The sequence below is a fragment of the Leucoraja erinacea genome, unplaced genomic scaffold (assembly GCF_028641065.1).
Source record: "Leucoraja erinacea ecotype New England unplaced genomic scaffold, Leri_hhj_1 Leri_155S, whole genome shotgun sequence".
NCBI lineage: Eukaryota > Metazoa > Chordata > Chondrichthyes > Rajiformes > Rajidae > Leucoraja > Leucoraja erinaceus.
In genome coordinates, this window is record NW_026575847.1 from 152501 (window position 1) to 167921 (window position 15421).

General features: G+C 50.6%; 1 long non-coding RNA gene across 1 annotated transcript; it reads left to right on the forward strand.

The window, feature by feature from the left end:
- Positions 1-517: 517 nt before the first annotated feature.
- Positions 518-1604, forward strand: LOC129715968 (uncharacterized). Its single transcript, XR_008726576.1, has 2 exons — positions 518-1205; positions 1282-1604. It is a non-coding gene; the product is annotated as an uncharacterized LOC129715968 (long non-coding RNA).
- Positions 1605-15421: the final 13817 nt, after the last annotated feature.

Consider the following 15421-nt stretch of genomic DNA (forward strand, 5'->3'; position numbering starts at 1 on the left):
GTAGGTGACGTTTTGGGTCTGGAGCCTATAGACTGAAGATTGGGCAGGCGGAGGGAGGGGGCGGGGGGAAAGGAGAGAGGAGAACTAGAGGCAAGAGAAGACACATGTTCCTTCTCATTACAGTACATGGATGGTTCATGGCTGACACACACACGGTGGGCCGAAGGGCCTGTTTCCGTGCTGTTCAGTTCTATGAATCTATGATGACAGTGAATGGGTGGTTGATGGTCAACACACACTCGATGGGCTGAAGGGTCTGTTTGCATTGACTAACTCATGATTGTACTTTAGAGATCCAGCGTGGAAACAGGCCCTTCGGCCCACCGAGTCCATGCTGACCAATGGTTCAGGAACCGCTTCTTCCCTGCTCTTGAATGGTCCTCCCATAGGGCAGTCACGGTGGCTCAGCAGGTAGAGTTGCTGCCTTACAGTGTATGCAGACCCGGGTTCGATCCCGACCACGGGCGCTGTCTGTACGGAGTTTGTACGTTCTCCCCGTGACCCACGTGGGTTGTAAATTGTCCTTAGAGTGTGTGTAGGGTAGTGTCAGTGTGCGGGGATCGCTGGTCGGCGCGGACACGGTGGGCCGAAGGGCCTGTTTCCGCGCTGTATCTCTAAACTAAACTAAAGTGCATTTCCACCAGTACTTGGTACCCGAGTGGTCCTGAAATCCATTGACGTCAAAGACCAATGAAGAACTGTCTCCAGACCCCATAGCACAGGCACCTAATGTACTTAGCACCTACGCAGGTGTGGGAGGAAGCCGGAGCACCTGGGGGAAACCCACACGGTCAAAGGAGAACGTGCAAACTCCACACAGACAGACAGCGCCCGAGATCACAATCACAATAATACTTTATTAGCCAAGTATGTTTTTGCAACATACGAGGAATTTCATTTGCCAAGTCAGTCAGACAAATAAAAAGCAACAGAACACACAAAACACATTTTAATATAAACATCCACCACAGTGACCCCTCCACATTCCTCACTGTGGTGGAAGGGGGAAAAAAGTTCAATGTCTTCCCTTCTTTGTTCTCCCGCGGTCATGGGCCTCGAGCCCTCTGTTGACGGGACGGTCTTGACTCCCGTGGCTCTCAGTGTAATGTTCGCAGGCTGCAGGTTTGAGCGTCGATCCCAGGCAAGGGATCAACTCCGATGTTAAGTCCAAGCTCCCCAGAGGGGCTCAAGGTCAGTCTGAGGAGGTCTCCAGCTCCATCGATGGTAGGCCGCAGAACGACCGGAGAATGCGATCTGAGAATGAATCGCTGCTCCAGCAAGGTTAGGAACTGAGAGAAAAGTTTACCCCGACCCCCTCACCTCACATAAAACAAACCGGAGAACATTTACACAGATTTTTAACACACACTAAAAAACTTAAAAAAGACGAAAAAAGACATTGTTGGCGGGGCTGCCTGTGGTATTATGCAATAATAGTGTAAGGCTGAGCAGAGGGGCACTAGGACCCTGTGTGCCAGAAGCCAGGCTCCAGTAACCGGATGTGACTGGAACCCAGGGTGTGGGCAGTTAGGGAGTTGCCTGGGCTTACACACGAGGCTGTTGCTGTTGCTGCTGTTGTACAGATTAAAGATATACTCTGTTTACGTCGTGGTACGAGCCTTATTACAAGCATAACACGACTGCCAATCGCACGCCGCCTTAGTGAGGCCCCAGTGACACCACAAGACCACACCTGTAGTGTTGTGTGCAGTTTTGGTCCCCTAATTTGAGGAAGGACATTCTTGCTATTGAGGGAGTGCAGCGTAGGTTTACAAGGTTAATTCCCGAGATGGCGGGACTGTCATATGCTGAGAGAATTGAGCGGCTGGGCTTGTATACCCTGGAGTTTAAAAGGATGAGAGGATATCTTATTGAAACGGACAAGATTGTTAAGGGATTGGACACACTAGAGGCAGGAAACATGGTCCCGATGTTGGGGGAGTCCAGAACCAGGGGCCACACAGTTTAAGAATAAGGGGTAAGCCATTTAGAACGGAGACGAGGAAACACTTTTTCACACTAGAGAGTGGTGAGTCTGTGGAATTCTCTGCCTCAGAGGGCGGTGGAGGCCGGTTCTCTGGATGCTTTCAAGGGGGAGCTAGATGGGGCTGTTAAAAATAGCGGAATTGGGGGATATGGGGAGAAGGCAGAAACGGGGTACTGATTGGGGATGATCGGCCATGATCACATTGAATGGCGGTGCTGGCTCGAAGGGCCGAATGGCCTACTGCTGCACCTATTATCTATTGACTCGATGGGCCGAATGGCCTAACTTTACTCCGATAACTTGTGAACTCAGCTGGTTGGGCAGCATCTCTGGATGGGTGACATTTCGGGTCAAAACAGTCCTTCAGACCCGCCTGACCTGCCGAGTTCCACATTGTATGTTTCTTTCACCATCCATGGGGACTGGATTCAGTAATAGGGACAGAGGGCTCTGATCATCTCTTGTTCCAACCTGCTCACTACTTAACCTCATTAATTTAAAACGGGTTATTAGCCAAAACTGTTTGTCGACTCATGTTTCAGAGCCTGAGGTCTGGGGTGGGAGATTGCAACCTTCACATGGTCCGCCCTGTTTCAACGAATGCAATCAACCCGGCATGTACAATCAAATACGATCAAATAGAACAAGTTGTCCTACAACTTTAGGCTGTGCGAGATGAAGAGCCTGAGGTCAGGATGGTGGAGCACAAAATTGTGTACAGTTTTGGTCTCCTAATCTGAGAAAAGACATCCTTGCCATAGAGGTAGTACAGAGAAGGTTCACCAGACTGATTCCTGGGATGGCAGGACTTTAATTTGAAGAAAGACTGGATAGACTCGGCTTGTACTCGCTGGAATTTAGAAGACTGAGGGGAGATCTTATAGAAACTTACAAAATTCTTAAGGGGTTGGACAGGCTAGATGCAGGAAGATTGTTCCCGATGTTGGGGAAGTCCAGAACAAGGGGGTCACACAGTTTAAGGATAAGGGGGAAATCCTTTCGGACCGAGATGAGAAAAACATTTTTCACACAGAGAGTGGTGAATCTGTGGAATTCTCTGCCACAGAAGGTAGTTGAGGCCACAGTTCATTGGCTATATTTAAGAGGGAGTTAGATGTGGCCCTTGTGGCTAAGGGGATTAGGGGGTATGGAGAGAAGGCAGGTGCAGGATACTGAGTTGGATGATCAGCCATGATCATATTGAATGGCGGTGCAGGCTCGAAGGGCCGAATGGCCTACTCCTGCACCTAATTCATGTTTTCTATGCTTGGGTTCCATCCTGACTGGCTGTACGGAGTGTGCATGTTTCCTCCCCTGTGTACCTGCGGGGGTTTTCTCCGGGTGCTCCGGTCCTCCTCCCACTCCAAAGACGTGCAGGTTTTGTAGGTCAGTCTGAAGAAGGGTACCGACCAGAAATGGTCACCTATTCATTTTTCTATGTGTTTCTATGTAACCCGTTCCTGCCTTCTCCCTGTATCCCTTGATTCCACCAGCCCCTAGAGCTCTATCTAACTCTCTCTTAAATCCATCCAGTGATTTGGCCTCCACTGCCCTCTGTGGCAGGGAATTCCACAAATTCACAACTCTCTGGGTAAAAACGATTTTTCTCACCTCAGTCTTAAATGGCCGACCCCTTATTCTAAGACTGTGGCCCCTGGTTCTGGACTCACGCAACAATGGACAATAGACAATAGGTGCAGGAGGAGGCCATTCAGTCCTTCGAGCCAGCACCACCATTCAATGTGATCATGGCTGATCATCCCCAATCAGTACCCAGTTCCTGCCTTCTCTCCATATCGCCTGACTCCGCTATTTTTAAGAGCCCTATCTAGCTCTCTCTTGAAAGCATTGGGAAACATCTTTCGTGCATCTAGCTTGTCCAGTCCTTTTATAATTTTATATGTTTCTATAAGAGAGCCCCTCATCCTTCTAAACTCCAGTGGCCTCCACTGCCCTCTGTGGCAGGGAATTCCACAAATTCCCAACTCTGGGTGAAAACGTTTTTTCTCACCTCAGTCTTAAATGGCCGACCCTTTATTCTTAAACTGTGGCCCCTGGTTCTGGACTCCCCCAACATCGGGAACATGTTTCCTGCCTCTGGCGTGTCCAAACCCTTAATAATCTTATATGCTTCAATAAGATTGCCCCTCATCCTTCTAAATAGCACGAGCACTGTGCTAACATAGGGACCCATAAAGGATGCGTAAGGAGGAACTGCAGATGCTGCCTTACACCGAAGATAGACATCAAATGCTGGAGTAACTCAGCGGGTCCGGCAGCATCCCTGGAGAGAAGAAATGGCTGATGTTTCGACTTCAGACCAGTCTGAAGGGGTTCGACCGGAAACGTAATCGATTATTTTTCTTCAGAGTTGCTGCCTGACCCGCTGAGTTACTCCAGCACTCTGTGCTTCTTTTGGTGCAAAATCAGCATCTGCAGTTCTTTGTATTTCTCTTACATTGGTATCATGTTTAGTTTAGACATACAGTGCAGAAACAGGCCCTTCGGCCCACCGAGTCCGTGCCGACCCGCGATCCCTGCACATTAACACTATCCTACACCCACCAGGGACACTTTCTATACGTTTACCGAAGCCAATTAACCTACAAACCTGAACGTCTTTGGAGTGTGGGAAAACCCACGCAGGTCCCGGGAGAACGTGCAAACTCCGCGCGGACAGCGCCTGTAGTTGGGATAGAACCCGGGTCTCCAGCGCTGCATTCGCTGTAAGGCAGCAACTCTACCGCTGCGCCACCGTGACAGTTTGTACGTTCTCCCCGCGTGGGGTTTTCTCCGAGATCTCCGCTTTTCTCCCACACTCCAAAGACGTGCAGGTTTGTAGGTTAATTGGCTTGGTGTAAGTAGGTTGTCCCTAGTGTGTGTAGGATAGTGTTAGTGTGCGGGGATCGCTGGTCGGCGCGGACTCGGTGGGCCGAAGGGCCTGTTTCCGCGCTGTATCTCTAAACTAAACTAAGCTAAAACAGTTCGAAGAGTGATGTTGTTCACTATGTATATTTAATCAGCCTGAACTTATTTATTTTAGATACACAGCGCCATGAGAACAGATAGAAATTAGGTGAAGGAGTAGGCTTTCAGCCTGCACCGCCATTCAATATGATCATGGCTCCCAACTCAGCCCGCCTTCTCTCCAGCGATCCCCTTAGTCACAAGCACATCTAACTACTCTTATCCAATACACCCTCTAGGAGAGAATTTGTTGAACCTTCCCCGCACACTATACCCTAAGCCACTAGGGAGAATTTTTAATTTATACCAAGCCAGTTAACCGACAAACATGCACGTCTTTGGGGTGTGGGAGGAAACCGAAGATCTCGGAGAAAACCCATGCGGGTCACGGGGAGAACATGCAAACTCCGCGCAGACAGCACCCGTGGTCGGGATCGAACCCGGGTCTCCGGCGCTGCGTTCGTTGTAAGGCAGCAACTCTACCGCTGCCCCACTGTGACCGACCGCCCGCCCGATCTTCAATAAAGCGAGCAGTGATGTTGGTGGGAACTAGGGGAGTGTGCAGAGACTGCTAATGTTGGCAGGCAGCAACTAATTACTGCCCTCACGTCTGTCTTTGCCAACACTGACCCTGTCCCACTTTCCCACCGTCTCTGCAGCCAACCCTGCCCTGCAATCCTCTAGCTCAGCTTCATCCCGCAGAACAGTAACGCACGTGGACACGCCCTTCAGCCCACAACGTCTGTGTCGGTCACAATAGCAATTTCAGAGAGACAGAAGTGACTGCAGTGTTTAAGAAAGAACTGCAGATGCTGGAAAAATCGAAGGTAGATAAAAATACTGGAGAAACTCAGCGAGTGAGGCAGCATCTATGGAGCGAAGGAATAGGTGATGTTTTGGGTCGAGACCCTTCTTCAGACCGAATAGATAGATAGGTAGATATAATTAGATAGATATAATTTATTGCCACACAACCAGGGTCGGTGGAAATTTGGGTTGTCAGCAGCGGTACAATAATAAAGAACACACAACCACAATAAAACTGTAACACAAACATCCACCACAGCATTCATCACTGTGGTGGAAGGCACAAAATTTGGCCAGTCCTCCTCCATTTCCCCCCCGTGGACAGGACCAGAGTCCAGAGTCAGTCCAGGATCGGCTCTTCCTCACCGGAGACCGCGGCTTTAAGTTGGTGTAGGCCGCAGGCCGGCGGTCGAGATTTAAAGTCTCCGCCGCAGCCAGAAGCACCGTAGACTGCAGGGCCGGCGGTCGAAGCTCCCCTCCAGGGGTGATGGTGAGTCCATGCCGGCCCCGCGGTAGAAGTTGGCCGCGGGCCGGCAATGGCGGCTTCTTCTTCCCCCGGGTCCCCCACGAGGGATCCCGGGCTGTAGACGCCGCGCCAGCTGGAACTCTGCAGACCGCGGCTTCAGGCTGCCGGCAGCCCCGGGCCAGCGAAACGGAGCGCTCCCCTCCAGCGAGCCCCAGCGAGGGCTCACCCGCTCCACAACGAGAGTCCACGCTGCACCCGCCGCTGAAGCCCCGGGCGTGTCTCCGGGAAAGGCCGCGCCGATCCTTGATGTTAGGCCACGGGGGAGGCGACCTGGAAAAACTCGCCTCTCCATGGAGGAGGCGACCGAAGCGGTTTCCCCCTCACCCCCCACACAAAACACCATCCCAGACACACACACACACACACATCACCCCACACAAAGGAACATTAAATACATACTTTAAAACATACTAAAAAAATAAAAAAAGTTGAAAAAACTGACGCGCTGCTGACATGGCTGCTGCCAGAGCAGCGCCCCCTACATGTACTGCAGTTGTAGGTTTACAACAGCTGCCTTTTACAGCTCCAGGGACCCAAGTTTGATCCCGACTATGGGTGCTGTCTGTACGGAGTTTGCACGTTCTCCCCGTGACCTGCGTGGGTTTTCTCCGAGATCTCCGGTTTCCTCCCACACTCCAAAGACGTGCAGGTTTGTAGGTTAATTGGCTCGGTATGAATATTAAATTAAAAAAATGTTTTAATTGTCCCCAGCGTGTGCAGGATAGTGTTAGTGTGCGGGGATCGCTGGTCGGCGCGGACTCGGTGGGCCGAAGGGCCTGTTTCCGCCCTGTATCTCTAAACTAAACTAAAAGGAATAACCCAGTACAGTAAACATTGGTTTTAATGGAACTTTTCATAACAGATTTAGCTTATCATAAGGTCATAGAAACATAGTAAATAGGTGCAGGAGTAGGCCAGAGATAGCGGAGTCAGGGGATATGGGGAGAAGGCAGGAACGGGGTACTGATTGTGGATGATCAGCCATGATCACATTGAATGGTGGTGCTGGCTCAAAGGGCCCAATGGCCTACTCCTGCACCTATTGTCTATTGCCATTCGGCCCTTCGAGCCAGCACCACCATTCAATATGATCATGGTTGATCATCTAATATCAGCACCCCGTTCCTGCCTTCTCCACATATCCCTTGATTCTGTTGGCCCCAAGAGCAAAATCTATTATGCCCCTGTCCCACTCCGGAAACCTGAACGGAAACCTCTGGAGACTTTGCGCCCCACCCAAGGTTTCTGTGCGGTTACCGGAGGTTGCAGGTGGTTGCCGGAGGTTGCAGGTAGTGGAAGCAGGTAGGGAGACTGACAAAAACCTCCGGGAACCGCACGGAAACCTTGGGTGGGGCGCAAAGTGTCCAGAGGTTTCCGTTCAGGTTTCCTAAGTGGGGCAGGGGCATAACTCTCTCTTGAAAACATCCAGTGAATCGTCCTCCACTACCTGCTGTGGCAGCTCACAACTCTGGGTGAAAAAGTTTTTCCTCATCTCAGTCCTAAATGACCAACCCCTTATTCGTAAACTGTGATCCCTGGTTCTGGACTCCCCCAACATCAGGACCATTTTTCCTGGATCTAGCCTGTACAATCCCTTGGAGCTGGGGTTCCCAACCTTTTTCATCCCGTTTACCCCCGGCAACTTTAATAGCACGTAACAATGTTATTTGACTTATTTATGAACAACTAATGATGAGCAGGTACTGGTATGCCAGAACCAAACACAGTCAGTCAATGAGAAAAAAGTCTGTACAAATCTACAATCAACAAATTTATCCCCTGGGTAGGCGAAATTTACCCCAGGTTGGGAACTCAAGGCCTTAAGGTCATATGGAAAAAAGTACAATTTCCTGGTCCCCTTGGTTTCAGTGAGAGGAGTAGAATTAGGCCATTCGGCCCATCAAGTCTACTCTGCCATTCAATCATGGCTGATCTATCTCTCCCTCCTAACGCCATTCTCCTGCCTTCTCCCCATAACCCCTGACCCCCGTACTAATCAAGCACCTAGCTATCTCTGAACCAACCGAACCTCTCCGCCAAGCCGGGGAACCGCCCGGAGAGGAAAGCCCAGCGAGCCCGGACCCGGAAGACCGGAGAGGGGGGAGGGGGGGTTTGAGGGAGTCGTGAGTGGGCAGCACTTTGGTGCAGCGGTAGAGTTGCTGCCTCACGGCGCCAGAGACCCGGGTTCGATCCCAACTACGGGTGCTGTCTGTACGGAGTTTGCACGCTCTCCCCGTGATCCCTGCGTGGGTTTTCTTCCGAGATCTTCGGTTTCCTCCCACACTCCAAAGACGTGCAGGTATGTTGGCAAATTGGCTTGGTAAATGTTAAAATTGTCCCAAGTGTGTGTGTGTGTGTGTGTAGGATAGTGTTAATATGCGGGGAACGCTGGTCGGCGCGGACCCGGTGGGCTGAAGGGCCTGTTTCTGCGCTGTATCTCTAAACTAAAAGTCCAGAACCAGGGGCCACAGTTTAAGAATAAGGAGTAAGCCATTTAGAACGGAGATGAGGAAACACTTTTTCACACAGAGAGTTGTGAGTCTGTGGAATTCTCTGTCTCAGAGGGCAGTGGAGGCCAGTTCTCTGGATACTTTCAAGACAGAGCTAGATAGGGCTCTTAAAGATAGCAGAGTCAGGGGATAGAAACATAGAAAATAGGTGCAGGAGTAGGCTATTCGGCCCTTCGAGCCTGCACGGCCATTCAATATGATCATGGCTGATCATCCAACTCAGTATCCTGTACCTGCCTTCTCTCCATACCCCCTGATCCCTTTAGCCACAAGGGCCACATCTACTGTAACTCCCTCTTAATTATAGCCAATGAACTGGCCTCAACTACCTTCTGTGGCAGAGAATTCCAGAGTTTTACGACTCTCTGTGTGAAAAATGTTTTTCTCGTCTCGGTCCTAAAGGATTTCCCCTTTATCCTTAAACTGTGACCCCTTGTCCTGGACTTCCCCAACATCGGGAACAATCTTCCTGCATCTAGCCTGTCCAACCCCTTAGGAATTTTGTAAGTTTCTATAACATCCCCCCTCAATCTTCTGGGGAGATTGGGGATATGGGGAGAAGGCAGGAACGGGGTACTGATTGGGGATGATCAGCCATGATCACTTTGAATGGTGGTGCTGGCTCGAAGTGCCGAATGGCCTACTCCTGCACCTATTGTCTATAAAAAGGGTTGGTAAGAGAACCTGGGTTGTGTGGGGGTGGGGTGTCTTACCTTCCATGCCATCAAAGTCGGCTGCGGGTGGCACCCTCAGGGAATGACGACTAAATGGGAGGGGGCTCCTACAAAATACTACAACATGCTTGGTGTCACCCTTGAAGAAACAAAACAAACCAAGTATCTTGGCATCAAATTGCAGAATGATCTGCGTTGGAATGTTCCGACTCATCATGCAACGGTGAAAGCAACAGGTGTCCTAAACTTCCTGAGGTGCAACTCTCGGTGGGTGTCGCGACTCTGGTCAGCAGCGGCCTCTGCAGTCTGTCCGCGTTTTATTATTTTTCTGTCTGTGTTTTATGTAGTTTTTGTTATTTTTTGTTGGGGTGTGTGTGTGGGGGCGGGGGGGGGGGGGGGGGGAGGGGGGGGGGGCCTCCAACAGGAAGAGACTGGGGACTCTGGTGCCGACGACTCACACCGTCGCCGTCGCGGGGCTGGCCGAGTCCGGAGCGGGTGGGAGCGGTGGAGGAGCGCTGCTGCTGCTGCTGCTGCTGCTGTTGCTGCTGCTGCGGCCCGACCGGAGAGTCGGAGGCTTCAACTGCAGGTCTGCGGACGGCGGCACCGGGAGCCCGCGGGTCCCTGGAGGGAGACCGCTTTTCAGGACTCTCGCAACGGCGACTTCCCCCGCCCAAGTTGCGGGGTTGAAGAGCTCCTGGAGCGGGGCCTAACATCACCGCCCCGCGCGGCTGGAACGGCCGCGGGACTCTGCGAGCGCCCGCCGGGGGCTCTAACACCAAGACCCGGTGTGCGACCTCGCACCACCCGGCGTGGCTTCAATGGCCGCGGGACAATCGCCATCGCCAGCCGGGGTCTTTGACTTTGACTCTGACATGGGGGGGGGGGGAGTGCAGTGGAGAGATAAGTTTATTTGGCCTTCCATCACAGCGATGTGATGGATGTTTATGTAAATGATGTTGTGTCTTGGGTCTATTTGTTTGTAATGTATGGCTGCAGAAACGGAATTTCGTTTGGACCTCAAGGGGTCCAAATGACAATTAAATGTATCTTGTATCTTGTATCATCATGGTTCAGCCTCTGTCAAGGAGGTTATACTTCACCCTCGTTAGACCTAATTTGGACTACGCAGTTGCAGCTTGGGATCCAGACACTAATATAAACATTTCATCCATCGAACGTGTCCAAAGACAGGCAGCTCGATTTGTTACTAACACCTATGAGAGAGAAGCGAGTGTCACCAAACTTCTGAATTCTCTGGTCGGGGTGGAAGGAACCCTCTCCAAGACAGACGTGAAGCTCACCGTTTGGCCTGTTTTTACAAAATGTTAAATGGTCAGCTCGACATAGACTACAAGGCCTACACCAAACCCAAACCAATTAGGAGCAGACGAGGGCATTCGATCCAATTTGTGATCCCAGTTACAAAGACAGATGTGTACAGCAATTCGTTCTTCCCCCGCACAATTAAAGCGTGGAATAATCTCCACCCAATTATAGTTACCCAACCAGATGCAACTACATTTAAAGTAGCTCTTTCTTCCCAATAACCCTTTGTGGCTTAAGCCCTCCCTCCACCACCTCCAGTTTCAATTCCAGTTGGAATATTTTGGAGGACCAAGTGACCAAGAACTAAGGGGCTGAGCAGACGCCTAACGGTACACAGGATGCCCCGGAATGGAGGCGATGGTTGCACTGGGCCTTTGTTGCCGGCTGTAGCTGGTAGTGGGAAATGGCCCCAACATGGCGACTCTTGCATGTGGACTCAATGGGCTGGTCTGTGCATTCTGTATTGTCCAGTTCAGTTTCTTGTCACGTGTACCGAGGTAGTCAAGCCAAGTCAAGTCAAGTTTATTTGTCACACACACATACAAGATGTGCAGTGAAATGAAAAGTGGCAAGGCCTGCAGAATGTGCAAAAAACTACAGCACAGAACAGAACAGAATCAGTATTTACATATTAGGAAAAAAAAACAGCAATTTAAAAAAGACACATCACAACACAGTAAATGAGTCCCTGGTGAGATCAGAGTTTACAGTCCTCACGGCCTGTGGGAAGAAACTCCTCTCATCCTCTCTGTTCTCACAGCGTGACAGTGGAGGCGTTTGCCTGACCGTAGCAGCTGGAACAGTCCGTTGCTGGGGGGGTAGGGGTCCCTCATAATGTTGCTGGCTCTGGATCTGCCCCTCCTGGTGTATAGGCCCTGTAATTCCCATGGTGAGTGTAGTGCGGACAAACGCACTACTCTCTGCAGAGCCTCCCTGTCCTGGGCAGAGCAGTTCCCAAACCAGATTGTGATGTTGCCGGACAAGATGCTTTCTACAGCCCCAGAGTAGAAGGATTGAAGGATCCTCAGAGAGACTCTGAATTTCCTCAGCTGCCTGAGGTGGTAAAGGCGCTGCCTTGCCTTACCCACCAGTGCTGCAGCGTGTGATGTCCATGTCAGACCCTCTGTGATGTGGACTCCCAGGTATTTAAAGCAGCTCACCCTGTCCATAGTATCCCCATTTATCCCCAGTGGCGTGTACGTACTCGGATGTTGTGCCCTATTAAAGTCCACAATCAGGTACAGTGAAAAGCTTTTGTTGCGCGCTAACCAGTCAGCAGAAAGACAATACATGATTACAATCGAGCCGTCCACAGTGTAGATACAATGCAGCTTGGATTAGTGCGGCCTCTCCTGGAGTCGGGCCCAGAGCTTCAGCAGCGGGCGAAGTGCAGACTTTCCACCGCGGAGCCGGGCGATCCGTTGCCGGGGGGGGGCGCCAGAAGTGCTCCGATCGCTGGCCCCGCGGACTGTAACATCCTGAAGCTGCGGATGTTCATGTTATATTCTATTGTGTATTGTGCTCTTTTGTTTGTGTGGCTGCATGGTAAATCAAATTCCACTGTCCCTCAATTGGTGCATGCGGCAATCAATGTGAACTTGAACTGGAAAGTCATAGGTGATAGAAGAATTAGCCCATCCGGCCCATCTTTAGAGATACGGCGCCGAAACAGGCCCTTCGGCCCACCGGGTCCGCGCCGACCAGCGACCCCCGCACATTAACACTATCCTACACACACTAGGGCCAATTTTTACATTTACACTAAGCCAATTACATGCACGTCTTTGGAGTGTGGGAGGAAACAGAAGATCTCGCATAAAACCCACGCAGGTCACGGGGAGAACATGCAAACTCCGTACAGACTGACAGCACCCGTAGTCGGGATCGAACCCGGGTCTCCGGCACTGCATTCGCTGTAAGGCAGCAAATCCACTGCCGCGCCACCATCTAGTCTACTCCGCCATTCAATCTTGGCACATCTATCTTCCCCTCTTAACCCCATTCTCCTGCCTTCTCCCTATAGCGTTTAGTGCGAGATAAAAGAATCACTGCAAGGGCCAGGAAGCGAGTGGGTAAGATCATCTCTGACCCCTCTCACTCTGGCCACAAACTCTTTGAATCACTTACCTCTGGAAGGCGACTCCGGATTGTCAAAGCTGCCACAGCCAGACATAAAAACAGCTTTTTATCCACGAGTAGTATCTCTGCTCAACAGACAAAAATCTGTAGCCTCCTTTTGCTCTGGTATTTTATTTCATTTACATGTTTCATCGATAATGTTTTTTTAGTGTTTAATGCTTTATGTGTCATTCCTAACTGTCACTGTATGTCATGTTGTCACTTACGGGCAGAGCACCAAGGCAAACTCCTTGTATGTGACTATACTTGGCCAATAAACTTATTGACAATCGAGTCATTTACTTATATTTAAGAGGTTGGAGCGATTGGTATACGATTTATACACCCATGGTCACATTGAATGGCGGTGCTGGCACGAAGGGCCGAGTGGCCTACTCCTGTACCTATTGTCTATTGAGTTTGTAAATCTGCTTCTGTGGCTAGCACCCAAGTAGTCGCCTGGGTTGGGATCATCTTGGAAGGAACTGCAGATGCTGGTTTAAATCGAAGATAAGACACAAAAAGGCGGAGTAACCCAGCGGGACAGGCAGCATCTCTGGAGAGAAGGAATGGGTGACGTTTCGGGTCGAGACCCTTCTTCAGGCTGGTTTGGCCCATATCCCTCCGAACCTGTCCTATCCATGTACCTGTCTAAATGTTTCTTAAACACTACGATAGCCTCTGGCTCAGCTACCTCCTCCAGCTGCTCGTTCCGTACATCCACCACCCTTGTGTGAAAATGTTACCACATCGGATTCCAATTGCATCTTTCCCCCTTCACCGTAAACCTGTGTCCTCTGGTTATCGATTCCCTTACTCTGGGCAAGAGACTGCGTGTGTGTGTGTTTACCAGACCTATTCTTCTCATGATTTTTGTACACCTCTATAAAACCCCCCCCCCATTCTTCTCCTCTCCAACTCGAGACCCTCCTTCACTCTGATCGCCACAATCTTCGGAAGGACATTCTTGCTATTGAGGGAGTGCAGCGTAGGTTCACAAGGTTAATTCCCGGGATGGCGGGACTGTCATATGCTGAGAGAATGGAGCGGCTGGGCTTGTATACTCTAGAGTTTAGAAGGATGAGAGGATATCTTATTGAGACAAATAAGATTGTTAAGGGTTTGGACACGCTAGAGGCAGGAAACATGTTCCCGATGTTTGGGGAGTCCAGAACCAGGGACCCACACACAGTTTAAGAATAAGGTTGTAAGCCATTTAGAACGGAGACGAGGAAACACTTTTTCTCACAGAGAAACATAGAAATTAGGTGCAGGAGTAGGCCATTTGGCCCTTCAAGCCTGCACCGCCATTCAATATGATCATGGCTGATCATCCAAAATCAGTATCCCGTACCTGCCTTCTCTCCACAACCTCTGATCCCCTTAGCCACAAGGGCCACATCTAACTCCCTCTTAAATATAGCCAATGAACTGGCCTCAACTACCCTCTGTGGCAGAGAGTTCCAGAGATTCACCACTCTCTGTGTGAAAAAAGTTCTTCTCATCTCGGTTTTAAAGGATTTCCCCCTTATCCTTAAGCTGTGACCCCTTGTCCTGGACTTCCCCAACATCGGGAGCAATTTCCTGCATCTAGCCTGTCCAACCTCTTAAGAATTTTGTAAGTTTCTGTAAGATCCCCTCTCAATCTCCTAAATTCTAGAGAATATAAACCAAGTCTATCCAGTCTTTCTTCATAAGACAGTCCTGACATCCCAGAGAGTTGTAAGTCTGTGGAATTCTCTGCCTGGATGCTTTCAAGAGCGAGCTAGACAGGGCTCTTAAAGATAGTGAAGTCAGGGGATATGGGGAGAAGACAGGAACGGGGTACTGATTGTGAATGATCAGCCATGATCACACTGAATGGTGGTGCTGGCTCAAAGGGCCGAATGGCCTATTCCTGCACCCATTGTCTATTGTGGCCGTCTTGGAAGATGCTGCTGGGAAGATTGATGCGTATGCACGGTGATGGTCCCGCCGAAATACCGAGCGTTTGGCCGCGCCTCGGTACAGGCAGTCGTAGAGAGGGCATTGACCTTCTGAGGAGCAACACTGGCTCTGCCTGCCCCTTTTCCGGGGTTACGTCCGCGCCTGGGTGGTACTAGAAAAAGAGTACGCGCTGTCCATGGGCACCCTGGGGAGTTTCCGGGACCGCTGGGCACCGCGGAGGGTTGAAGGTATCCTGGACAAGGATGGTAATACAGTTGTTTAGTTGTTTGGTGTGGCAGCGCCTAACGGCAGCGGCTCAACTGCAGTCCGTCTGTCTTTTTAAAAATTTTTGTCTCGTTAAATGTATGTGTTGATTCTAGTTTTTATTATGTTTTTAGCTGCGTACATGTGGGGGGTGGGGTGGGGGAAACCGTTAGTCTCTTCCCTGTACAGGGGGACCCGACTTTTTCCCTGTCCTAACAACAAGTAGGGCCTAACATCGTGGAGCCGGCGACGGCCTCCAACCGGAACCAACCTGAGGGCTCCAGTCCCGGGCGGAGCCTGCGGACTCACCATCGTG